Raw genomic sequence first — 25,620 nt, 5'->3', positions numbered from 1 at the left:
GCAGGAGTCCATCAGGCAGCTGGCAGAGGTGTAGTGCAGGAGTAGTGCAGGCAAAAGCTCTGCTGGGTCATTATAGACATACAGCATGCAGACATATGTCAGTGCTGCCAATTAAACCATGGATCTTACACCTTACCTAAATATAAATTAACTGTATTTTCAGCAATAAGTGAACAAAGAGTTCCTTATTTTCTTTTCTTTCATGCATGTTATGTACAAAAAATGCAAAAAAAAAAATATTATTAGCCTATGTTCATACCATTAACTCATTTTGTTACAGTGTTTTAAATCCCAAAGAAATTTTAACTATTCTCTCCTTTTGCTAATCAGTAAAAAATCTCATATACCCTACTGCTGGAGTTGTTCCTGCTGCTTTTTATTTTCACTTTTTTCTGGACTTCAGGGCTTGTCTCCTTTTCCCATATTGAAAATTACTTAAGGTCTCAGTTTGAATATGGCATTATTTCCCATCTCTCTAGAGAGTGTGAAAGCAAAAATATTAAAACAGAGCAACTTCTTCTTCAATTTGTTGGTAAAAATGCAGGAATAAAGTAGTTTATTTCTCCTGTAAGCATGAATAGGAAAAAGGTTATGACCAAAAAAAGGATAGTGCAGACAGAGAATATATTTTGCAGTGAGAATATATTTTGCAGAGTGGAACTTTTATATTGCTCTCCAGTCAGGACTTGCATTATTTATTTAGTCAAATGAAATTTATCTCAGAAAAAAATAAACTGGAAATTGGTTTTTCTGGACAACACACAGTATCATTATCATAATTGCATTGGTTTCACTGTGGTAATTTCAAATTTTTCTTCTTTATTTCCCTTTTTTTTGTGGTGTTGTTTGCTTGTTTGTTTGGTGGGGGGTGTTGGAGATTTTTTTGTTTGTTTGTTGTTTGTGAGGGTTTTTGTCTTTTTTTGGGGGGGGGAGTTTTTTAGGGTTTTTTGTGTAAAACAAAAGACAAATATATTCTCCAAGTGGGGATGTGTAATTGTTGCCAATCAGGGCAGTATTAGAGGTTATAAATACCCTGAAGAATGCTGGACTACTGAGTCAGCTAAAAGCTATCTTGATCAGATGCTAGATGCAGTCTAGCAATACAGGAATGATGTTCAGCACAGTTTCATTCATTCACATCTAGTTGCATTTCCAGTGTGCAACTGTACTCTGAAATGCAACATCATTTGCAGTACTATAGGTATTTTTGCTATGTTAGATAGCTCTTTACAACACAGGAAAAGTAGTACTTCAGATATCTGCTGGATTTCTTAAAATCAGAATTTCTTTGGTGTTTCCCATTCATAGGAACTCTCAGACTTATTCAGCAGTGCCCTGGCAGCCAGGAATGCTATCTGTGTCCTGGGGTACATCAAAATTGGGCAAGGGAGGGGATTGTCCCACTCTGCTCTGCACTGGGGCAGCCTCACCCTGAGACCTGTGAGCAGTTTTGGGATCCACAATATAGGGATATTAAGCTGTTAAAGAGCATTCATGGAAGGGCAATGAGGATGATGAAGGGCCTTGAGAGGAAGTCATATGAGGAGCAGCTGAGGCAACTTGGTCTGTTCAGCCTGGAGGAGACTGAGGGGAGACCTCATTGCAGTTACAAATTCCTCATGTGGGGACGAGGAGGGGCAGGCACTGATCTCCTCTAGTGGTGACAGTCAGTCACAGGACCTGAGGGAATTGATCTGAAGTTGTGTCAGGGCAGTTTTAGGCTGGATATCAGGAAAAGAGACTTCCCTTAGAGGGTGATTGGGCACTGGAAGAGTCTCCCCAGGGAAGTGGTCACAGCACCAAGCCTGAGTTCACGAAGGTTTTGGGCAATGTTCTCGGACACATGGTCTGATTCTTCAGGTTGTCCTGTGCAGGAACAGGAATTGGACTTTGATGATCCTGATGGGTCCCTTCCGACTCAGGATTTTCTACTTTTTAGGATTCCATGGACTGCACAGTTGTAAGTTTGTGAATGAAAAGCCATATCTAGGACTGACACTGATGAATGACTATTCTGCCTGTGTCACTTTCTTCCATTTTAAAAATATTTATTAGTATAGAATCAATAAGTTGTAAAAGACTTCTAAGATCAAATCCAGCTATTGGTCAGAAATGTGTTCATGGGTCTATATGTATACACTCAATATATATAAATATATTTATAGTATAAGTACTTATATGTGTGGCTATAAATATCAAGTGAGCTAAAACAATTCTGCTACCACCTTTTTCCTAGGTTTTGTATAAGAACCCTGTCTTGAGCTATCTGGAGGGGAAAGGAGATGGGGTTTTTTTGTTTTTACTTCTATCTTGGGTGGCTGACCACACATTAATTTCAAATGGCATTCTACCAAATTTAATTCATAACCAGAGCACTGCAGAATGCTATTACTTGAGTTATAAACAGAGAAGAAGAGCTACTTAAGTGTGCATGAAATCTTTTGTCAAGTGATTCAGAGCACAATATTTGGGTAGCAGGCCCATGTTTTGGTAATGAGGGGACTACCCTATGTGAGAAGCTGCCAGAAACTGTGTCTATGTCCAGCAGATCCAATCTGCATGGGCTCCAAGGCCAAGAACTTGCCAATCAGAGATGGTATTATGCCTCTGTGATAGCATATTTAAGAAGGTGTAAAAAAAAATTGTGCCAATGTAACTGGGATCAGAGAAGATCAGGGTGAAAACATGTGAGAGGAAGAGCTCTGCAGACACCAAGGTCAGTGGAGAAGGAGGGGCAGGAATTGCTCCAGGCATCAAAGCAGAGATTCTCCTGCAGCCCATGTTCCAGACTATGATGAGGTGGGATGTGCCCCTGCAGCCCATGGAGGCTCATGGTGGAGCAGAGATCCACCTGCAGCCCATGGAGAAGACCCACACTGGAGCAGGTGGATGCCTTAGAGGAGTCTGTGAACCCATGGGAGGCCTGTGCTGGAGCAGGGTCCTGGTAGGGATCTGTGGGCCCATAGAGAAAGGGGCCTGCACTGAAGCAGGTTTCCTGCTAGGACTTGTGACTCCTTGTAGGACCCTCCCTGAAGCAGCCTGTCCTTGAAGGACTGCACCCCATGGAAGAGTGACCCATATTGGAGCAGTTCATGGACAACTGTCTCCTGTGGGAGAAACCCCACACTGGAAGAGGGGAAGTATTTCTCTCCCTGTCATTGGCAGAAACTTTTGTGCAATGACTATAACCCCTACTATCTGTCTCCCTGCACTGCTGGGGCAAGAGATAGAGGCTGTGAAGGAGGCAGGAATGGAGGGAAAGTGGTTTTAAGATTCTCATTATTCTGCCCTGATTTTGTTGGTAATAAATGTGGCTAATATTCCCAAGCTGAGTCTGTGTTGCTGGTGATGGTAATCAGTAAGTGATTTCTCCTGGTCCTTATCTCAACCCACAGCCATTTTGCTATATTTTCTGTCTCCTATCCAGTTGTGGAAGGGAATGATAGAGTGGCTTTAGCAGATACCTGGCATCCACATGTGTTGAAATCACCACAATATCAATGGCTGTGCAAACTGGAACAGCATGACACTGGAATGTGTCATATTAGAGATACATCTCTATTCTTTTAGCACCAACTTTGAGAACTGGTCACATGACATATTTTGAAAAATAGAGTATGGGATAAATTCATACAAAACAATTTCTTTTTCTTCAGAACAGACCAATTACATGCCTCTTAAGAAATTATTTATAATTATTTCAGCAATAATTAAAACTTTCTGCATTTAAAAGCATACCATAGAGATATAAAATGGAGGTATGATTTCTTCAAGTTGTGCTGAACTATTTTGTTTAACCAGTGAAATCTGGGAACAATTAATACTTGCTATCTGGAGCATAGAACAAGGGAAAATTCCAGAAACATTCATGTGGCTTCTACTTTAGCTAAGGCACCCTTGCCTCTATGGACAGCTTCATTTGATTTGTGTGGGGCTCCTCCTTTAAAACCTCTTCAAAAGAAAACAACAGTACTAGTGTCACCCTGGATTTCTTTTATCACACAGCTAAAATTTTCTTGTAAGGGTGATCAGTATCATTATTCTTGTCATCCAGATTGGAAACAGAAGGCCAGAGAAGTGAAAAATACTTGGGCATAATTAATCAGCAGAGATGATAATGCAAGGCAGATAGGTGATAATGGTCTGCAGACTTGAACTTGGCCACACCACCTTTCAGCATATTTACTAAACCTCTCCAATTATGTTTAGCATCCTAAGTGTACATTTCATTCCCATTTGGTCAGCTTCCTTCTACCTGTGCATTGGAGGATTGATGCCATGAGGAACATGGCTATTGTTTACTCTTTTGGGTGGAAACTGCCTACTTCTTCGATTTCTTATGGAGCAAAAATTAGTTCTGCTAGTCAAAGAGAATGGATGTGGCTAAATTAATTAATAATAAGTAATAAATATGTATAGCTATAATGGATTATGTGATGCATAATTGAGTGTGTACTGTATAATACATAATACAACTTCGTATTGTAGCTATCTACATTATATAATTTATATTATACAATTATAATTATACTTAATTATAGTCATTCTGGTAATAGCTCCCCCTCAGTCTATGTACTTTGACTACTCTAGTTTATTATTCAGCCATTTAATCATTGCTGTGTATTCAATATCATTTTAATACACTTTAAAGGCAATCAAATTTGTGATTTTGCATTTGAGAGTCACTTCTCAAAGACCAAAAGTTTCAACCCTTCTATCTTCTGTGGACTTGTTCTGAAGGAACGAAGTATCTATGGATTTGGAGGCTGCCTGACAACCGATACTTTATCTCCCAGTGTTATTCCCTCCTAATACCAATGGCACAGCAGCTACCATACAATTCTCAAAGTGAGAAGTCCAAGGACCTTTGCAGCCTTTCCAAATATAGGAAATTTACAGGAAAGAAATGCTGGCATGTGAGTTTCCTAACATAAATAGTTTTAAACTGATTCAATAGGTTTAAACTGAGATTAAAGTGTGCAATACCCAAGTTCCAAGAAACTATGAGAAACTGCACACTGTTTTCCTTGATTTTCTGTAAATGTCCTAAGTCCCTAAGATGTTCTGCTTTCAAATTTATAATGATTTAAAAAACCCAAATAGGTGGATGTGTCTGTCTTTAAATAGTTGCCATATAGGGTTATTTGTCTACATGCAGCAACTCCGAATTTTTCAGACTCATGTGCTTAGTCTGGAGAGGACAAAATAGTCAAGCAAAACTAGCAAGCTCAGGCAAGAAGTCATCAGTCTCAGCACTCTGATATTTGAAGGCTCTCTTGGCACCAAGAGAAAATATGCTGAAGTCAAATACTGCTTTTATGAGTAGAATTTCAACTCCATCAGACCAACATTCATGATTTTTTGCTGTGCTTTCCAATTTTAGTAGATAAGGGCCTTTCTGATTGACAGGACTGCAGTCACTGGCGGACCTAATAGGGCTGTTGCTTGGCTAGTGATAAATTAAGTGGTTATTGATCATTATTTTTGTGTCATGTCTTATAGAGTGCAGATGAAAATCAGTATATATGAAAACTAGTTATCCCTTTCCTTCAATTATATTTACAGCACACTGTGTTTTCTCCAGTGTTGTTTTAAAAGAATCTTCTCTCTGACAAAAGCTGCTCTAAACCTGGCTAAAAATGGAAACACAAAAACAGGGAGGGATGAATTGTAATCATTAGGGTTTGTCTTGACATCTTTGGATGGATGTCCATTCCTCATTCTCTAAGAAATTTTTCTTGAATTTTTATACTTGAATTTTTATACTTGAATTAGCTTTCTCATTATACCTGTGTAATCCTGAGAAAAGCTGAACTAACTTCAAATCCTACTTGCTTTCTGACATTTTATTCACACCGATATCGATGGGATTTATGTATGTTGAGTACAATTCAGAATCAGCTTCTTCATCCCTGTGATGAAATGTTGCTCTGCTGACTTCTGCATTTTTTATGCTGCAAGCTATTTCTGTGTGAAAAACCCTGTTGCAAGTGAATTTGTTGTGGGTTTTTCTCACAGCAGTCTGGGTCTGATATTTATCAGTTTCTTTCTATGGTACTGGGTCATGATGTAGAAATTGAGTATCAGTTTCCCTGGAAAAAATAAGCATATGAGATATTACATAAGAAGGTGTGGGAGGGAATTACCATGGTAGATACCAGCACAACTCAAGGACATACAGACTGGTATGACAGACACTGTGACTTGGTCATATGAACCACTTCCAGATAGCTGGGCTCCCAAGCCCTTCATCACCCTGGCAGTGCTTTGGTTTCAGCTAACAGAGTAAAAACTGCCACATCACTTCTCTTTAAAGAAAAATGTAAGATTGAAAGAATATCCTGCTTTTTGTTGTGTTTTTTGATTGTTTTTTATAGACAATAAAAATATTTCTTCTGACATCCCAGTAGGACAGAAACTTCAGTTTAGTCCTTTTTTGAATGCTTGTTTGTTCCTTCATTCTCTTCATGCATCTTAGAAATCAAATGTTTTAGCATTTAAGCAAATAAAGGCAATATTTTCCTGTATACCTGTATACAGTATTATAGGAAATTATTTTTTGCAATCTGTAATACCAAAAATAAATGGTGGGGAGGAGAGGACTCCCCTAGTAATCAAACATTCAGAGGCTTCATGGGGCAGTTTGCAAGCAATCTGCACCTGAGAAATTGTACTATGTCTCATTACCCCAAGGATGGTGGATAGAGTCCCCAGCACAGTAAGGATTGTTCTTCTTCTGTACTCGTTAAACTAAAGCATTGCAAAGAATGAATTGGAAGTGCAGAATGTTCTTTACATTTTTCACAGCATGGAGAAGTGCAGGTTATGAAAAGGCAGCACTGACAGTCACTTTGAATAAGGCTGCATGACAGAAGGGATAAAGAGGATCTGTCGGGGACTCCCAACCCCACTCATTTCATATGAAGAGAGGGTAACATTGGAACCAAATCTGCCAAATCAGCTGCCACTTTGCAAATAATTTTTTTTTCTACTATACTTTCTAGAAGAGATATGGTGTACCAGAAGATTAGCTTTTGTGTGAACTACACACTGCTGCAGCAATTGTGTATTGCATGATTTCTAAGCTTACTAGAATTTATGAGATGTTCTCAACTAACCTGAGACTCATTTTGACCACCTTACATTTTCTACCTCAAAGTCTCTCCAAATATCACCTTAATCCCATTTTTGTAACACTGCTGAATTTGGTTTTGTCCTCTCAGACAGCTTTAAGTTTCTTTGTAAGCACACGCATCACTCTTATGATTCAGTGCATAGAGTACAAATAACAGTGTGACTCAGATCTGAATTGTCTAGGTCCATCTCAAATAGATTCTGAATGTGCCCCTGGCTCTTCAGTTGTCTCTCTGTTACCAATGTTGAAATCTCTGAAAACTCTGTTACCAAGTGAAATCTTGCCTGCATTAATCTCATTGTATCAATCCCCGCAGTGACACTTAAGGGAGAGTCAAACAGAACCAGATTCCTGGTTAAGACTTCAGTGCCTGAAATAGTAATTGGGTATCCATAATAGTTTGTTTCCTGTTATGTAAGAATAAAAACCAAATATAACTTTTTGAGAAAGCACGTATTGACTTGGGACTGGGAAAAAGTAATTGTTCCTATAAGTTATACCTGAAGATATGAGGGGATTTTATACTGTGTATGTATGTACAAACACATGTATCCCATATAACCTTACCATAGAAATATATGTTCAGATTTTTTTGATCTTTCATTATTATCATTATTAAAAAGCAATTTGTTATGAAAACTGATTGATGCCATTCCAGAATTACATCATTCCTCTGAGTTGCTAAGTTGGATGTTCAAATCACCCTCAGTGTCAGTGATGAATAAATTTTACTTCTGGCACCCTTCTCCTGAAGGGTATTGTCTAAAGTACCTTTGGCTTAGATTCTGTAATTGAGTCATTAGAAGACCCTCTGTCTCAAATTGAAACACATGAACAAAAGGGAAGACCTTAAAACAGATGGCTAAGGTGTTGTATGAAGGAAATTGAAACTTGGATGTGAGATGAGGTAGCAAGACATATGAGTGGTGACTTGATTTATTCTGATATAAATAATCATGTTATACTTCTTTATTCTGGAAGGATTTGGCTACTTTTCTGGTTTTGCAGTTGTGTCAGAGCAGGCAGTATAGACAAACTCTTACCCATTCTTTCAGAAGTATTGCAAGTAGATAAGTGTCTGTTTAGGCCAGATATTTGCAAGGTTCATCATGATGACAAGTTTCATCAAAGTGTGATGATCTTGCAGACAGAAGAAGGGCAAGGCATAGATAGTTGTTGCTTATGGATATTTTTTTAGAAAAATATCATGTAAAAATATTGGGTCTTAGCTAGATATATATATATTCTTAAAACCTAACATTTATTTGTGGATATTTTACATGGTTATGCCAAGCTTCTTTTAAGCCTGTATTTCAAAATAACTTTTTTTTTTCATTTAAAAGTTTAATTTTTTTGCTAATTTTACTGGAGCTTGAATGATTTCCATGCCATTCTCTTATCAATTTTTGCCATTACTCACAACAAACTGGTTTTTTGTATTTTTAATATTTGGTTTCCTTTGGCCAAGATGGTTTCCACTTTCCTTGACAATGACAATAAGTGAAAGAGCTGCTTAAAAATTACTTGTGCCTATAAGCAACATTTAGAATAATGGCACCATTTAAAGGTGGCAATTGCAAGATATTTGAATGTAGGATACAAATCTTCTCTTCAAAATCCTTTTGATATTTTGACAGTTGAATTTAAATGAGATAGGGAATGTGTACACAGTTATATACTCCCTAGTTTGCCTTATCACTTCACCATGGTGGGAGGAAGAAAGAAATTTAAAAAAATAAAATACCAAAACTTCTGCTTTTAAACTTCTAATATTTTATGATACCCAAGCTTCTGCAGTAGGAGTGAAGGAAATTAACTAGTGGGTTATTTCTCACTAGTTCATACATTTTCTTGGTGTCAGGAATCGAAGTACTGTACAAGCAGCTTCTATTTCATGCTGAAATGGTGTATTCCTATTTCTTCCTAGTTTAAGTTATGCGCCTGGAGGTTCAGGTAGAAAAAAAACCCACAAACAATTATGTGAAAAAAAACTAACACGAAGCCATCACTTTCATATTCCTCATACCTTTTCTTTTGCATGGCATTTAGTTAATTGCTCAGTTAGATAGCCCTGAATAGGTTGATCACATGTATATTTAGTTTTCTGATTTCTCCAGAGTTATTATCAGAATTATATCTGTGTCAGGAGCATACCAGCTGAAGGAAATGTATTCTTCTGGGGAGCTGAATTAAAGCTAATTTGTTTCTTTTTTATTACGGCTTTTGGAAGTGTAAGAATAATGGGAAGAATGGCCTTTTTTTCCCATCCATGAAAGTAACAAAAGAAATGTATCCATCAGCAGTTCCAATGGTTCAGGTTTCCACTTGTGACTCAAGTGGGCAGCTTCTACTTTTCAGCTTTATTTTTGGTTATCATAAGCATATTCTTTACATGAATTGAAACCACATCATCTGTTTTCTAGATTCCTGAGCAGTTCAAGCCTAAAACAGTTCTGAAACTTTTCCTAGCTGGTGTCTATAAGTCTTGAGGGCTGTCTTTGTAATGTCCCTAGAGAAAATAAAAACAAATTGAACCACTAATCTCAGTATTATTTCTGTTCAGGTCTTAAAACAAATGTTTTTTCCTAGCTTCTTCAGATGACCCACCTGGAAGAGACATGGAATCTCATCTACAAAGTAGTTTCTAAAGGTAGGAATTAGTCCTCTCTATTTCTTTCTCTTTTTTGCTTTGGCACTTAAGGATCGGCCAAACCATGGCACGCAGCCCAACAATCCCTGGTCTTCTTAAAATACATCTTGTGGTACAAAACAGTGAGCCTAGTGATTTTCTTGAGGAGAAAGATGAGGAGGAAACACTGATAGGCTTCTCTCCAGCACATCAGCAGAGATATTGAGCACTTGAAAAGACCCCTGGGTGATCAAAGACACAGCACCTCCATGACTAAACTCAGCACATTAGCCAGAGAAATGTATGACTAATTGTCTCTGTCTCATGGAAGTCCTAAAACTCCTGCTTTTGGCAGTACCTGAAAACAAATGTATAGGCTTGCTTAAGTTCATTGAGGGCTGTGTACCAACAGCATGGGTAGTTTTCTGAATCTGAGGCATGTCTTCCTCTCTACATATGTTTTGTAGAGAAGATATTCTAAGCACTCAAAGGAAGAGGTCGCTTCCCTTCTAGCCTCCTATTTATTAAATTTTTCCTCTTGACTGTGATTGACCATGGGACAGACTGCTGTGCCTGTCCCAGTGAGACGTTATTGTCTCCAGAAGGCAGAGTACTGAGTGACTCAGCTGACAATACTTTCTGTACCACCAAAAGTTTGTCTTTACAGTGCATAGAGTGTGCCATTCTCCCCAAGCAAGATAATTTACATTTTTATCAACCTCTTCAAGAGCCTTAACTCTGAAACTGTCACAGCAATATCCCAGGCAGTATATCAATAAAGACTGGCATCTCTTCTGACCTTCATTTCACATGTAAAAGTTGGGGTTTTGAAGCATTAATTATATATATCTGTCTATCTATCTGTATCTATGCAAACTTGATTCTAATGACACGGACATCATTAAATAAGGATTAATTTATATTACGTACATTACTAATTGGAAGGGATAAAAACTGTTTCACCTTTAATCATAACCAATCCATCTTCAGCATGTTTCAACACGCTGGCAAGACTGTCTTAAATTGAGTTCTGCACTTTTATTCTTCTTTTCTCTTATATGACTTTTCAATGCACATAATGGCATTAGAGAACACACTTTTTTCAAAGCACTGAAATTACCTCTTTCAAATTCACTTGTCTACAGAGAAGGCTAATCCATCTACAGAAAGGATGATTGCAAAATGAAAGAGTCTTCCAGTCCTAGCAATTTTCTCTGATTCTTAAACAGGGCTAGTTTAAGAATTGCATTTTTGCATTAAACTATTTCAAGAATGGCATATAATTACATTGCAGTCTGCAGTGAAGACTTTCAAACATGCCTCTAAGAATTTAAGTAGAAAATCTATCAGTCCAAAGTCAATATGTAATTTTCATGCTGGACATTGGGATTTTGGTTTGTAAACCAGATTAGCTTCAAGGATGCTAATGTTCACTTTTTAAACACCTTTTTGAACTTCTAAGAAGGTATACCTCCCTTGAAACTTTTATATCCCTCGAGTTTTTAAACAGCACAAAGTTAGTGAGCAAAAATGAGGTTTCTTTACTTTGTTCTTTAATGTCTGTAAAATCCTTACTCAGCTATGTCCTGAGGAATTATAGGAAGCCTAAAAATGCTTCTTTTTGGCTCTTAAGCATACCACAGTTATTAGGAAGACAGTTTTGTGCTAACTTTTGGCATGTTAGACCTCACCAGCCTTTTCAGCCTGAAGTGTCTTGTTACCATAAAAAATGTTTGTGTCTGTTTTGATGTTCTTTTGAGAGATTTTTACTCTCACACTGCATCAAACACAGGTTTTTTTGGGAAAAAGCACAGTGTAAAGAAATTCCATTATACATTTTACTCTTAAACTGCAGGATTTTTTTTTTTTGCTTGCACTCAAATGTGTACATATATGTTAATTAAAGTAATAGGTATTTTTCTTTTATCTTACTTGTTTGATTCTCTTTTAATACAAGAAAATGCCATTTGCTTAACATGGCCTATTTTTATTTAATTGCATTATGTCTAATCCTGATGTGATGACAAAATTCTTCTATGCTCTAATTTATTTCTTCCTCTTGGCTGTAGAACCCTAGTCAATAATTTCCAGATATAATGGCAACAATGGTTAGGAATGTAAACATTTTTTTGCTATTATTTGAATACCATTTAATTCAGAATCCTGCTCCGGACTTGTTTTTCACGGACTGAATAAAAATGTTATTTTCAAAATCAAATATAATATTTAATCCTAAATAGTATAAATGGGACTGAATGATCTTGAATTCATTTAAAGAAAGGGTGTCAAATGCCATCTCATGGGTAATAGAATAGAAGAGAATCCTTTTAGCTGGATGGAATCTACAGTGATCCTCTAGTCCAAATGCCTGGACAATTCTGGGATGAGAAAATATTAAAATTGACAGACTTGTTTGTTGTAGTTTAACCCCATCCAGCAACTAAGCACCCCAAACACACCCACTTACTCTCCTGCCATGGGATGGGGGATGTAATCAGAAGAATAAAAATGAGAAAACTCATGGGCTGAGATAAAGAAGATTAAATAGGTAAAGCAAAACTCACACTTGCAAGAAAAGCAAAACAAGGCAAAACATGCACCAAATCCCATGGGCAAGCAGGTGTTCAGCCATCTCCAGGAGCATGGAGCACTCTGGATGTCTCCCCCATCCTCCTCCTTCTCCCCCACTATATGCTGAGCATGACATCATAGGATGTAGGATACTCCTTGGGTCAGCTGGGGTCAGCTGTCACAGCTGTGTCCTGTCCCAGCTCCCTGTACACCCCCAGCCTCCTTGCTAGGTGAGTGGGTGAAGAGCAGCAAAGGCCTTGGCTCTATGTAAACCCTGTTTAGCAATAACAAAAACAACCTTGTGTTATCAACACTATTTTCACCATGAATCCAAAACACAGCCCCATAATGCCTGCCATGGAGAAAATTAACACTATCCCAACCAAAGCAAGAACAATAGAGTAGAAACACCTCCCTGTTAGAGGGTTTGATCACCCTCTTAACAAAAAAATATTTCCTATTTCAAGTCTGAACCTTCCCTGATGCAACTTTGAACCATTTCCACATGTCTGCTAACAGTGACTCCCAGAGACAACAGTTCAGCACCTCCCTCTCCACTCCCCTTCCTCAGGAATCTGTAGAGAGCAATGAGCTCAGCCTCAGCCTCCTTTTCTGCAAATGGGGCCAGTCCAGGGTCCTCAGCCACTCCTTACAGGAAATGCTAGCCAGCCCTTTCATCAGCTTTGTTGGCCTCCTCTGGACACAATCAAGGACCAGAACGTCCTTCTCAAATGGAGTGGCCCAGCACAGCTCAGGTCACACCAATGCTGGATACAGCAGGATAATCTTCTCTCTGACTGTGTGACTGAGCTGTGTTTGATGTCCTCAGGATGCTGTTTGCCCTCTTGCCTGGCTGTGCACACTGCTGGCTCACAGTGAGCCTGTTGCTGACCAGGAACCCCAGATCCTGCTCTGCAGGGCTGATCTCCAGCCACCCCTTCTCCCAATTTATGCTTGTATACAGAAGGACTAGACACTGGCCATCCCACTTTCTTGATTCTAGTTCACTCAGCATATTACTCCTTCCATCCCCTCATTTGTTTCATTTGTTTTTTTCTTTTCACACACAACTCTGAAGCACAGTGCCTATCCATCTTCACATGAAATTTTTAGCCTCTTACTTTTCTTCATCTAGTTAGGCATTTTGTAAAAAAAATCTTCTACTCCCTAAAATCTTTCTGGCAAACCCCATTTTTTATCAACAGCAACCTATCATGGCTGTTAATTAATGCCACAGTCCTTTAATCTACTTCTGACTAATTATTATTATAATTATTATTATTACTAATAATAATAATAATAAAGTATCTTGGAAAAACATCTGTCCTCTCAAAATTGTTTTTGTTTGCATCATCGATGTTGTTCCTTTTCTGTGTATCTTCTATCTCTTAACAAGGCAGATGTAACATGTAAGGATCCTTTTACCCCACAAATATTTATAAACAGTACCAAAAAATAGCTTAAGCCTGGAGTTAAAATAAGAAGATAAAATTAAATTTAGTCCACTGCAAGGTTATTTACTTTTGCTGCTCCATTTCCTTTCAATGTTTTCTTATTTCCCATTTCATTCTCTGTATCCTGACATTTGTGCTCCACTGTGCCTTGTTCTAGTTCTTTTTTCTCTGTCATTTCCCTTAATTTTTTTGTTCATTTTCTTCAATCTCGCCCAATTTAAAAACTATAGTATTTCCCATTTTTTCTCTTGTTTTCTGAATGCAGTCTTCCTTTTGCATAATTTGCCTTTATTTCCCCTTTCCTGAAAGTTATTCCACTTCTCTTCCCACCTCTTTTGTTTCAGCTTGGGGGTGTTTTTTTGTTTATTCATTAGTTAGCCTTTTAGTTATTTGTTGGTTTTTTGGTGGGTTTTTTTGTGGGGGTTTTGTTTGTTTGTTTGTTTGTTGGGTTTTTAGTTTGTTTGTTTGTTTGTTTGTTTGTTTTTCAAAACCAATCTAGATTATTCTTATTCACACAGCATTATTTCCTTGTGTCACTGCTTTTTCCCACATCTACTTTTCCTGCATTACATAAATGTGGGAGCAGTGGAAAGGATTGATACTGGGATTCTCAAAACAAGAGGAGGAGTTTGGGCATCATGTCAATCCTTGGTAGAGGATGGTATATGGATTGCAGGTATCTGTATCTAACCAAATTGCAATTTTCCCTTGCAGCTTTGTGCGTGACCCTCTCTTTATGTTATTTTTAGTTGGCCAAAGAACATTAGTTCAGCACTCGAAAGTGAGTTGAAAGCATGCCTGTGTCCCACATTCCAGTACTCAAGCATTGCTCTTTGGCTGCAAGGAGCAGGAGGGAAGGAAGATGGACTGTGATTGACTCCATCCACTGTTTGCCGGGATCAGGACATTCTGGAGAGCCCCTCAGGGGTAGAAAAACCCCGGCGGTGTTGTTCTTTATGTCTCCACACCCACAGAGTGAATAGGAGTATGGCCTGGCAGGGTAATCGACAGGGGAAGATGTTGGTATGAATTCATGCCACCTATAGTGACTTGTTCATAAGACTTTCAATTGTGTGTGAACAGCTCTCAGAAGCTCTCATTTAAGCCACAAAAATGTCAAAATATTTTACTGTGAAAAACATACATGAGTTACCAGGGCTGACTATTTCTGAGTTCACGCCTCTTAGCAAACATCTTCTGCAATGAGTTTTCCCTCCTCCTTTCAGCTAGTGGTAAGTGATTCATATGTTTTGAGGTGTGAAGAGCTTTTTAAATTTATTTTTTAAAGCTCTACTTTAAAATAAAGTGCTTCTCATATAGAGGGATTGATTACATTCCTAGTGCAGTGAATGATAAAACTACTGTGGACTATGAAAAGGCAGCATAGTTGTCTCTGTCTTCAACAATATAACGTGTCTGGAATCCATCCATTCTGCTACTGGCAAATGAAAGATTTGAAAACATTAACTCATCCAGGAAAAAATTGCAAGAGGGAATGAAGAGAAAGTATTGTGATTAGAACAAAATCATCTATTGGCTAATGCCTTCCCTACAGAGAAAACAGTTGAGACGCCCATCACATGAAAGAACTCAGCTAAGCTTTTCTGTGGAAATAGTCTACTTACATAGTAGGTAGATAAAATAATGTTTATAATTTATTATCAGTTTTTCTCTCCCTTAGTTTCATTTAACTGATCAAAGACTTTTCGGAACTTTAGTTTTAATACCGGCTTCTGATTATTTCTCAGCTTTTCACAAAAGGTGAAAAATTGTGAAAAAAAGATAGCATCTTCTTTCTTTTTCTTGTGCTTATTCTTAATTTTTTTCTTATGCATGTTATTAATATTTGTTCTTGGTCCTATTGAACTCTGTTTCTCTCTGTGTCCAAGGCTGTGATCGCTCACTGAAGCATTTGGGGATCACTAGGAGACATAAATGCTGAAGTTTTTTTCAGAATAATTTCATCAAGGCATCTTGCATTTTAAGGTTAGGTGTTGAACAATGTAGGAAGTACTGTCCATGCTTTAAGTGACTGGTGCTTGTTTTGAAGTACTTTGTAATGCAAATGTTGAAAGCAGTTTTGAGTATCTGCTGCAGGTATGCAATGGCTGAAAGCAAAGTACTGGTTCAGAAAAACCTGTGTGTTTTTATATTTCACACTGCAATCATCCAAATTACTCCTTTTTAATTAAACTTTTTAGAATAATAACTGACCAATCTGAGAACAATAGCCGTTATTAATTTAAAGACAGAAGTAAATACATTTTTAACAGCAGTACTTGTTTCTCATATTACATTCATTGTGAATTGAAAAATACCTAAAATAGTCTGACTTTAAAGTCTACCTGGAGGTATACAACTTTGTCTTACATTTGATGTCATCTTGTGTCATGACCGTTATCTCCTTAATTTTGTTTGTCCCTGTATTAAAACTAGAATCATCCTACAAACAACTGTGAACCTCATATCTTCCTTCAAATGCCTCTATAATTCTCATTACATTTTCTAAGTAAGGGAATACTCACAATACTTGTAACAACCTTCTAATTTTCTGATGAGTTCTTTAGAGCTGTCTTTTTAAGCACACTCACCTGCCAAAGACTTTGTTGTCTTCTGTCACTTTTTCTAGTATACCCCTTTGTACCCCTTTCCAGAGTGTATATAAAATGAAGGAGGCTACAGCAGCTATGCTCTCTGGTTTTGGATTAGTGTCCAGCCAAAAAGTCTGAAGTCTTCAGTTTCAAATCAAGTTTGGCAGAGGGTTGTATCTCAAAAACTAGCAATTTCCAATTAATTTTGACAAGCCTACAAGGAGAGAAGGATCCTAATAAAGCCTTCAGCAAAACACTCTTCAGATAATACACCTTCTTCTAGTCACCAAACAATGCACATGGGAACTAAAATATTGAAAGAATACACTGTTGGTTAAATTACAAGTCTTTGTTAATTTTGAAGGTTGAGGAATTCTTGTTCTGTATTTCAGTGTGTCACAACACCATAAGATCCTGGTTCATCTGTCTAATATATAGGTGGTGTGCTACTGTTCATGGCCCCATCCTATAGGTTTTTTGTACTCAATATCTTCACGTTCACATATTTAGCGTACAGTATCCCTTAGGCACAGCATTTCATCTCATTTGAAAGGTCTTGTGCAGTAGAATTGTGACCAGCTCTGGATATTGTTAAAATTTCAAAGTAACCTTTTTTCACTCATATTTTGCCAAAATGATAATTCTTATTTTCATCACACTTTAGTCAAAATAAAAATCTGTTATTTAACTCAGGAGGAAAATGCTGTTAGGGAAAGCCTACCTGACTTACAACATAAAAAGGGAGAATAGTTCAATGTGTGTTTATAATCCCATAAGCAATTCAATTTGACCAAAACCAAACCTCACTGTTCTTCTTTCTTTCCTTAGGATGTCTGTCAATTATGTTAAACAGAATTCATTTTTATCGTGTGACTTGAATAAAGATAGCTAGTACCAAACCATGTTACTCATGTGAAATGGAGAAAATCACTCTTATTTTTCAAGAAGCAATCATTACCCTACCAGTTGTATCTCATTGAATCTGAAAGAGCTTTTATTATCATAATTATATTCTGATTGAATTTTTTCTGGCATCTATGATTATAGTAATGCAGCTTTTATTTTCTTTTAAACCATAGATTTCATAATGACATATACAATGGCTGGGAAAAAAAACAATAACCAAAAGAAGTTGTTTTGGTTTTTTTTTCACTCTCTCTCTTTGAAGGGAAAACATATTTGTTAATCAGAAAACAGCAAAGCATAGCACATTGTCTTGAAATCTTGCATTGTGGTTTGAAAACTGAAGCCAATTTGGGGAAGTGGATTTCATAATTGAAATATCCCTGTACCTTGGCTTGTTTTTTTTTCCCTGTTCTGCCAAGCCAAAGTCAAAGGTCTTATAATTTATGTTTCATGGTTTGCAGTATAGTGTGTTAATGGTGTCCCTTTCCAGATTAAAAAACCAAAAAAAAATCAAAAACAAAAACAAAACAAAAATAAACACCACAAAACAAAACAAAGTCACTGGGATCTAGTTCTGTGTAACTATGCTTCCTATAATCTTTATGAGGAATCAAAGTGATAATGGCAATTATCTGAAGTAAAAATATGTGAAACAAAGAAAAAAGTAATTGACAATCAAAATACAAAATACAAAATAGAGTAGGGTAGATTATACTAGATTAGTTTACACTAGACTAGACTAGTTTGGTTGGAAAAACCTACAATGGTAATTCAGTCCAACTGCCTGACCACTTCATGGCTGACCACAAGTTAAAATATGCTTTTAAGATATTGCTCAAATACCTCTAAACACTGACAGCCTTGGGCTATTGTCTACTTATTGAGGAAGCCCGTTGCAGCATCTGACCATGCTCTCAGTAAAGTGCTTCCTGATGTCAAGTCCAAATCCTCAAGCCTGCCCTGACACAACTCTGAGCCACTCCCAGCCTTTTATTACTGGATCCAAGAGAAAAGAGCTCATCACTACTCCCTCTCCTCAGGAAGCTGTAGAGAGCCTTCTTCTCTCTAAACTATACAAATTAGAGCTGCATCTCACAGGACATAACTTCCAGTCCTGTCATCAGCTTTGTTGCCTTTCTTCTGGCATAACAAACACGATCTTATTTTGTTGAAACTCTTTGCTCATCACGTGATCCTGTCTGCATCAAAGAAATGTGAAGATCACTTTAATAGCAGATTTGACTTTCCTTTTTTAAATGACTTATCAAAATCTAGAGATACGTCTCTGCAAGGAGTATTTCTGCATGATTTGTTCCATTGCTACAAAATGCAGTATACCATGTTTAGAGAATAATACGACATACAAAAATACAAATTCTTCAAGGTATAGAGTAAATGATAGAAACATCTGGATCCAAACATCTGAATTTCATATGTAGATGCTTTTTTACACCCACAGTTTATGTTTTTCATGAAAATTTGTATTTACATTTCTGCCTATTTATTAAATCTTAAAAGATTGCTTTCTTTTTTTGCTTCATATTGAAATATTAATGATTTTCTTTCTCAAAGTAATTTTTGAAGGTATAGTCCATTAGGGCCATCAGAACAATGGCAGTACCTTATTATTTATATATTATAATTTCTACAGCATTTGAAGATTTATAGATATCTTCCTAGGCAAAGGTTTCAGAATAAAAACATTCCTGAGCTTGACTGGACCTAGAGAACATCCTTCAGAAATTTCCTGCTGCTTGTGGTGTAAACATCTTGCATACAGAGGTTCATAATAGAGTTATACAATGAACTAAACTGTCAGACTTTGAAAACAAGAGAAAATAGTAGGAACAGAGATAACAGACCATGTCTGTTTATTGGTCTTTTCTGTGGGATTTCACCCTCAAATACTATTTCAGAGAGGACTTGTGCAGTTTTCACATTAGACATACCCTTTCTGCCACACCCCTATGAAATTAGCTTGCAAGGCAAGGATTATCATGTCCTCAAATATCCCAAGGTAACCATTTCTGATGGTTAGACTGGAATAACTGAAACCTGATTTTACTCCTCTGGTTTATTTTCAAACATTAACCCTTCACATCTGCAGTGTTAAATTTCTTTCTTATGAACATATTTTAAATGCAAGTTAAGGTTAGCACTTGCACTATTGTTTTTGACATAGTGCAGCTGGCTTGAAAATGTAAATCTGTGAAAGCTTCTCTGGCCTCATGAAGCACAGCAATATAATGTTAAATTGTGAGTGCAACATTAAATTTGGGCTCATTTTATTAAAATTTTGATCAAGTGTCATCTACAGAAAACTTGATTTATTTGGTCTGAAAATATGCTTAAACTACAAAAAGACTATCCATATAAAGCAGATGATTCTTCAGTGATTATTCCACATCTGGAGCATCCTAGATGGCTCCTGCATGAAGCTGATGTCATCAAAAACACAACTTTTAAGAACAAGAGATATGTATGAGCAAAGAAAATATCAACCATCTGATTTTGAAATAAGCATACTTCCCATTAGACAATATAAACAATGGAGTTGTAGCATGGCAAACCTAGGAAGTTGTTTACCAAGAGCCCAAAAATCCTATCTGCCTGTGTTCATCAGTTTAATGATTTGAAGGGTGGCATAGAGACACCAAACTCTAATGCTTCCTCAGACTGAATTGTGTCAGGAAACAGTATCTGACAAATTGATGTGAAATCTTGTTATAATCCAACTGATGAGAGACGCCTCTGCCCAAATTAAGGTGCAAACAACACCATATGCTGAAGTCAATAATATGGACCCTATTTAATACTAAATGTGAAGCAGAGAGGATGACACAAAAAAGGGGATGGGGAGGGAAGGAAAGGAGGAAGAAAGTGAAAGAGAGGGGAAGGAGAGAAAGAGGAGGGGGAGGCAGTGAGGGGAGAAGAGACATGTGGATCCATCATCATCCCATTGGTACTTCTTCGCTCTGGGATTCTGAGTTGTGAGGGTCCCAGAGTCATTCTTCTGGGGTACCACCTTTGTTCAGTCCAAGTTCTGCATCCACAGGGTGATCACAGATGTTGGAGTGTAACTTGGAGTATCATATGTTTGGAGTATTAACATGCTTGAGCAGTTGCATTTTTTTCCACAGTCTGTCACATTATTGCATTATAATATGCATTATAATGCATTAACTAAGGTGTGGTAACCAGATTTCACCTCACCAGGCCTGGAACTAATACCTTCCTCTCACAAAATTCACCCTTCTGTGCTTACTTCAAATTCCCACTGTGGTGGCTTGTCTTATGGCAGATTCTGTGGTCTTGACAGTCTTTTGAGACAGGCAACTGTGATCTTTTAAGTCCTAACAGACGTGTGTACAATAAGCAGTTCCTCTCTGCCACTATCCTGTGTGTAACATATGAAACACTGACAAAATTAACACATAAATCCAGAGCACCCCTTACATCAAATCAATGTAACAGAGAAATTATTTCATTTACTATGAAATAAAGTAAACATAGTGTGGTTTTAATCATTTTGCTAGGTACTTATGTTCTTAAAATCTTTGAATGGAAATGTTAAGTTAAACACATCATTTTTTCCCTGAATAGAATGCATTTTGATCTCTAAGTTCTCAAATTAAAATAAGAAGAATTCATTTTATATATTCACAGGGCATGGTTAAAGAACACAGAACATTTAGTAATTATGGACAGTTCAGACATAAATCTGTTAATGCTGTTGTTTTAAATATTGGTTTGTTTCCTGCCACATGAACTGTAAAAATGAAAATATCTCTAAACAATGTATTTTATACATTTTTTTGGTATTTGAAGTGCTGAAGGTGAAGGCTGAAGAATTTGCAATATACAATTTTGCATTCTGTTCATGCCTTGCAATACTTGATCTCATATATACACAAGGATGAATGAAGGTCTGCACACTGTGCTGAGCAGACAATAGAGCAGGAGGAAATTCATTGTTTCTGTGCATTGAAATCAGGCACAACTGCAGCATTTGGTTTGGTTGTGCTGAGGCACCCTGACCTAGAAAATACTTCATTATAATTCCTTAATACTTTAAATCAACTATTTTGTCTGTGAAAAATCAGTCCTGTGTAGAAATATATCAGTGTACAAGCAGGCATCACTATGATATCATCATGGTGTAGATAAAATAAGCTTTTTATATCACACAAAAGGAGCTGGTCTGTCTATCTTCTTTCTTATTCCATTGTGACTCTTCTGACATTTGAGGCATTATTTCATATTTACACTGGTGAGACTTGATCACAGGTTAGTGTCCATCAGGAGTTAAAGCCAGAGAGTGGAGGGAAAAGCACTCCTTTGAAGGGAGCATATAAACAATTCTATATTAAAAAGTATTACTTAAAAAACAGTTAAGTGAGTACAGTTAGAATGTTATTGTGCTTTAAATCTCTGGAGGAAAGGTGATTAGATGCAGCTGCTATTTTTTCTATAATAAATTTGAATAGAATATTTTACTTGCACATGCTGCAGAAGCTGAGCACAAATTGCCTCACTAAGCTCTATTATTTCGGGGAACAGCAAGAATAACAAGTTGAGACACTGATGAACTCAGAGAAATATGAATAACATATTAGCATTCAGGGAGTATCAATAGCATGATGTCATACACTGGGGACAAACATCTTGAGGATATAAGGAATTGCAAGAATGGGTTGTCAAAAGCAGGTCTGAAGATGGGAGATTATCAAGACCACTTCTCTGGGGAAGTCAGATGCATCTTCAAGGGGTAAAAAATCTTGTCAATAAAAAGCTAAGGGATTTTGTCTCTCAGATATTGCTATTGTCCATTTAAAAGTGGGGGAAGGATAAGCAAGAGGAGTAATTGATATTTCCACAAACATAGAAACATGGTATGGGGATATTTATGATACTTAGATAGTTATATCTCAAGCTTACTGCTCTCTCAACCTTATTTCCTGCTTAAGCTCAGGAGAGTTCAATGTGTGAGACAACTTCAGGGAGGGAGGGTGGAGGGTGAAATACTACCAAGAAGTGTTCCCTAGCTGGCCTTGTTATATCACAGCACAATATAGTAAATGCTGTTGCAAAGTTCCAGACACACACAAAAAATAAATACAGTCTTTATTGAGAAGTGTTACAAGTGAGTACACAAAGAGGATTTTTTTTTTTCTTTCAAGAGATTCTTTTTGTCTGCATTTAGTGCAGTCTGTTGTATTAACAACACTTACACCAAAAGTCCTCTTTCCAGAGAACAAGCAGCCTGCTCCTTTTCTTGATTGATAGGCCCTTTAGCTTCTAGGGCTTAGCTCTATCTGTCAAGTTTCAGTCCTTTCTTCTGAAATTGCCCAGCAAGATTCAGCTGGACTGAGCTCACCAGCTTAAATCATATACCTTACAAAATTGCTGCAGTAATGGTAGATTTGTCACTTTCATCCCAACATCTGTAGCTTGCTCTGATTAAGGAGAAATTTGCAAAATTAAAGAACTGAATATGTATGTCAATGAGAATTTAAGATTCTCTATGCTGTAATTTGCCATTGACTGCAATCAATCAGAGAAAATTCAGTTTTAATCTTGATCGCTTTTGAAAGCTGAGCTATACAGGGCAATCTAAGGTACTACTGAAGGAGAGCAGCAGGAAATTATACACAATTTGGCACAGCCAACTGATTTAAGGAATCCAGCAGATGCCAATAAATTCATAATTCTGATATCATTAGCCTGAATGCAGTCTGATAATTTCTGGGATTGTAAAAAGCCTATCAAACTGAATGCTAGTGTATCATCATAGATTAAAAGGTGCTTTGAAAAATTTCAGCTTCTCCCCTCAACTCTGCCCTTGTGAGACCCCACCTGGAATATTGCATCCATGTCTGGGATCTGCACCATAAGGGACCTTTTGGACCTTTTGGAGCTGGTTCAGAGGAGAGCCATAAAGATGATCAAAGTACTGGAATGTCTCTTCTGTGAAGACAGCCTAAGAGGGCTGGAATTGTTCAGTCTGGAGAAGAGAAAGTGTCAAGGAGACTTCATTGCATCCTTTCAGTACTTAAAGTGAGCTTATAAAAAAAAGAGAGTGCTTTTTACAAGGGCTTGTAGAGATGGGACAAAGAGTAGTGGTTTTAAACTAAAAGAGGAGAGATTTATATTAGATGTCAGGAAGAAATTCTTTACACAGAGGATAGTGAGGCACTGACATAGCATGACCAGAGAAGTAGTAGGTATCTCAGCCCTGTCAGTGTTAAGGCCAGGTTGAATGCAGCCCTAAGCAACTTGATCTAGTGAGTGGCATTCCTGTCTATGGCAGAGGGATTGGATATAGATGATCTTTAAAGTCCTTTACAATCCAAGCCTTTTTGTGATTATATAATTATATTATTTAGATAGAAAATAATAGCTTCTATGTCCTATATTATTGTTTCTGAGGCAAAAAGAAAGCTATATAAGTATTTTATAGCTTCAGAAAGTTTTTCTGAAAATTCAGAAATTTCATAACTCAGAAACTTCCCCTACAGAGGGTGGTTGAGCGCTGCAACAAGCTGCCCTGGAAAGTGGTCACAGCACCAGACTGAGTGCAAGGAGTATTCGGACAATGCTCTCAGGTATGTGGTGTGATTCTTGGGATGTCCTGTGAAGGATCGGGAGTAGAACTTGTGGGTCCTTGCCAAATCAGGATACCCTATGATTTACGATTCTGTGACAAGGAGGGGGTATATGAGATATTGCAGCATCCTGTGAATAGGATCCAACCTTGGCAAGCCAGAAGTGCAAGTTTTACTGGTTTTACCATTGAAGTAACAGTCATTAATATCACATAAGTTTCTTGCCCAGACTGTGCTGACCAAGATAAAGAGAGCCTTGTTCAGTATTTTCATCTTTACCACCCAGAATTATGACCTTGAAAGAAATAAAGGGTCATCTGAAAGTTTTTATTCTTTGGCAAATGAGACCATCTCTATTTTTCACGAAAGCCTTAGATTACTTCAGATGGTAAAGCTGGGAAAGTTTTAGCAAAGTGTGTAAAACATCAAGTCAGAACAAAACTGTCATGGTTTGACGCTGGCGCGATGCCAGCGCCCCGATGAAAATATACTTTTCTAAATAATTGCTGTGAGATGTGATCAGGAACAGAGCAGAGCAGGCCCATCTTAGTAACAAAAGGAAAGAACTTTATTAAACTACTACTACTAGAAAAACTACAAACACTAAATTCTGGATGAAGACTTTCTAAAACACCCCTCCTCCTCTCACCTAATTTCTAAACAAACCCATGGCGAGACACCACCCAGGATCCTGATCAAGTTGCTACTCTTCAGATATTCAAATACTCAGTCTTTCAAGGGAGACAGGAGTCTCTCTTGTGCCACAGACCCCCCCCCCCAGGAAACACAATTGCCACCCTTGTGTTTCCATGTCACACATGGCAACCGCCCGGAGAAAATCTGCCAGTGTGACACTCTCCTTTCCATGTCACAGTGCTCTCACCACCGGGCATGGACAGACTGCTCACAGGGCTCTTTTAAGGACGCTTTGCTATGGACTAAAAGAGACAACAGTTCAGTTTCTCATTTTGGGACTACAGTCCCCCCTATTTACCCTTGGGGCTGAGGGTCCAAGAACAGAGGTCTTCTTCTCCTCTTCTTCTTCCTTGAAGACAGAGGGCTTCTCCACACTTTCTCTCTACTCTTCTGTTGGTAATCACTGAAACAGGTCTCCTGGCACACCAACGCACCACCCTAATTGCAGCTTCTGTCAGGAGAATTTGGTTCAGTCTATGGCTAACAAGAGAAGTCCAGCCACAAGCCACTCCATCATCTCCTTCTAACTCGAGAATTTCTTCTTCCATCATCTCGGATCCCAGACTGTCTCTCTTCTACTTCAAATCAAGGAGGAGTAATATTTTACAAAGCCTTCGTTTCTCAGGAAAGGGTTAAAAGCTCAGACTCCCTGGACGGCTGATATCTCTGCCCAGCAGCTGATTCCCAAGGCCAAGGCTGGGCACCTTCCCCCCCCCCTCCTTCTCCTCCGCGCCGGCAAAGTTACAGGTGCCGTCCGGACTCTCTATCTCTTCCCTCTTGGGGGGGGGGAATGACAAAAACATCTCTGCTTCTTTCCACCCTTCCGTCCACAGGAGCTGGCTCGGTTCCAGTCCTTCTACCCCTCGGCTCACCTCGACCAGGTCTCATGGCTCCCCTCCCCCACCCAGCCCCATGGCTGGGCAGGGGAGGTCTGCACAGCACCCTGACCAGAACCAAAGAGAGCGAGCTCTTGGGAGTTCTTGCTTTTAACCCCCTGTGTTCTCAGAGGCGTATCCCTATCTTCAGTGGTCAC

General features: G+C 38.0%; 1 protein-coding gene and 2 long non-coding RNA genes across 3 annotated transcripts in view; all 3 read left to right on the top strand.

The window, feature by feature from the left end:
* The window catches only part of LOC137465030 (uncharacterized), a 474,100-nt gene that overhangs the window by 125,080 nt on the left and 323,400 nt on the right, over positions 1 to 25,620 (top strand). The gene's annotated exons all lie outside the window — the stretch shown is intronic.
* Positions 1 to 25,620, top strand: part of LINGO2 (leucine rich repeat and Ig domain containing 2) — a 494,638-nt gene that overhangs the window by 407,823 nt on the left and 61,195 nt on the right. The window lies entirely within an intron of this gene.
* Positions 9,662 to 15,469, top strand: LOC137465485 (uncharacterized). Its single transcript, XR_010994665.1, has 3 exons — positions 9,662 to 9,785; positions 14,376 to 14,465; positions 14,606 to 15,469. It is a non-coding gene; the product is annotated as an uncharacterized lncRNA (long non-coding RNA).

This window comes from Anomalospiza imberbis, chromosome Z (assembly GCF_031753505.1).
Source record: "Anomalospiza imberbis isolate Cuckoo-Finch-1a 21T00152 chromosome Z, ASM3175350v1, whole genome shotgun sequence".
In the NCBI taxonomy this organism is placed as follows: domain Eukaryota; kingdom Metazoa; phylum Chordata; class Aves; order Passeriformes; family Viduidae; genus Anomalospiza; species Anomalospiza imberbis.
The sequence above is the reverse complement of the archived record's forward strand: the minus strand, read 5'-3'. Positions and strand labels throughout refer to the sequence as shown.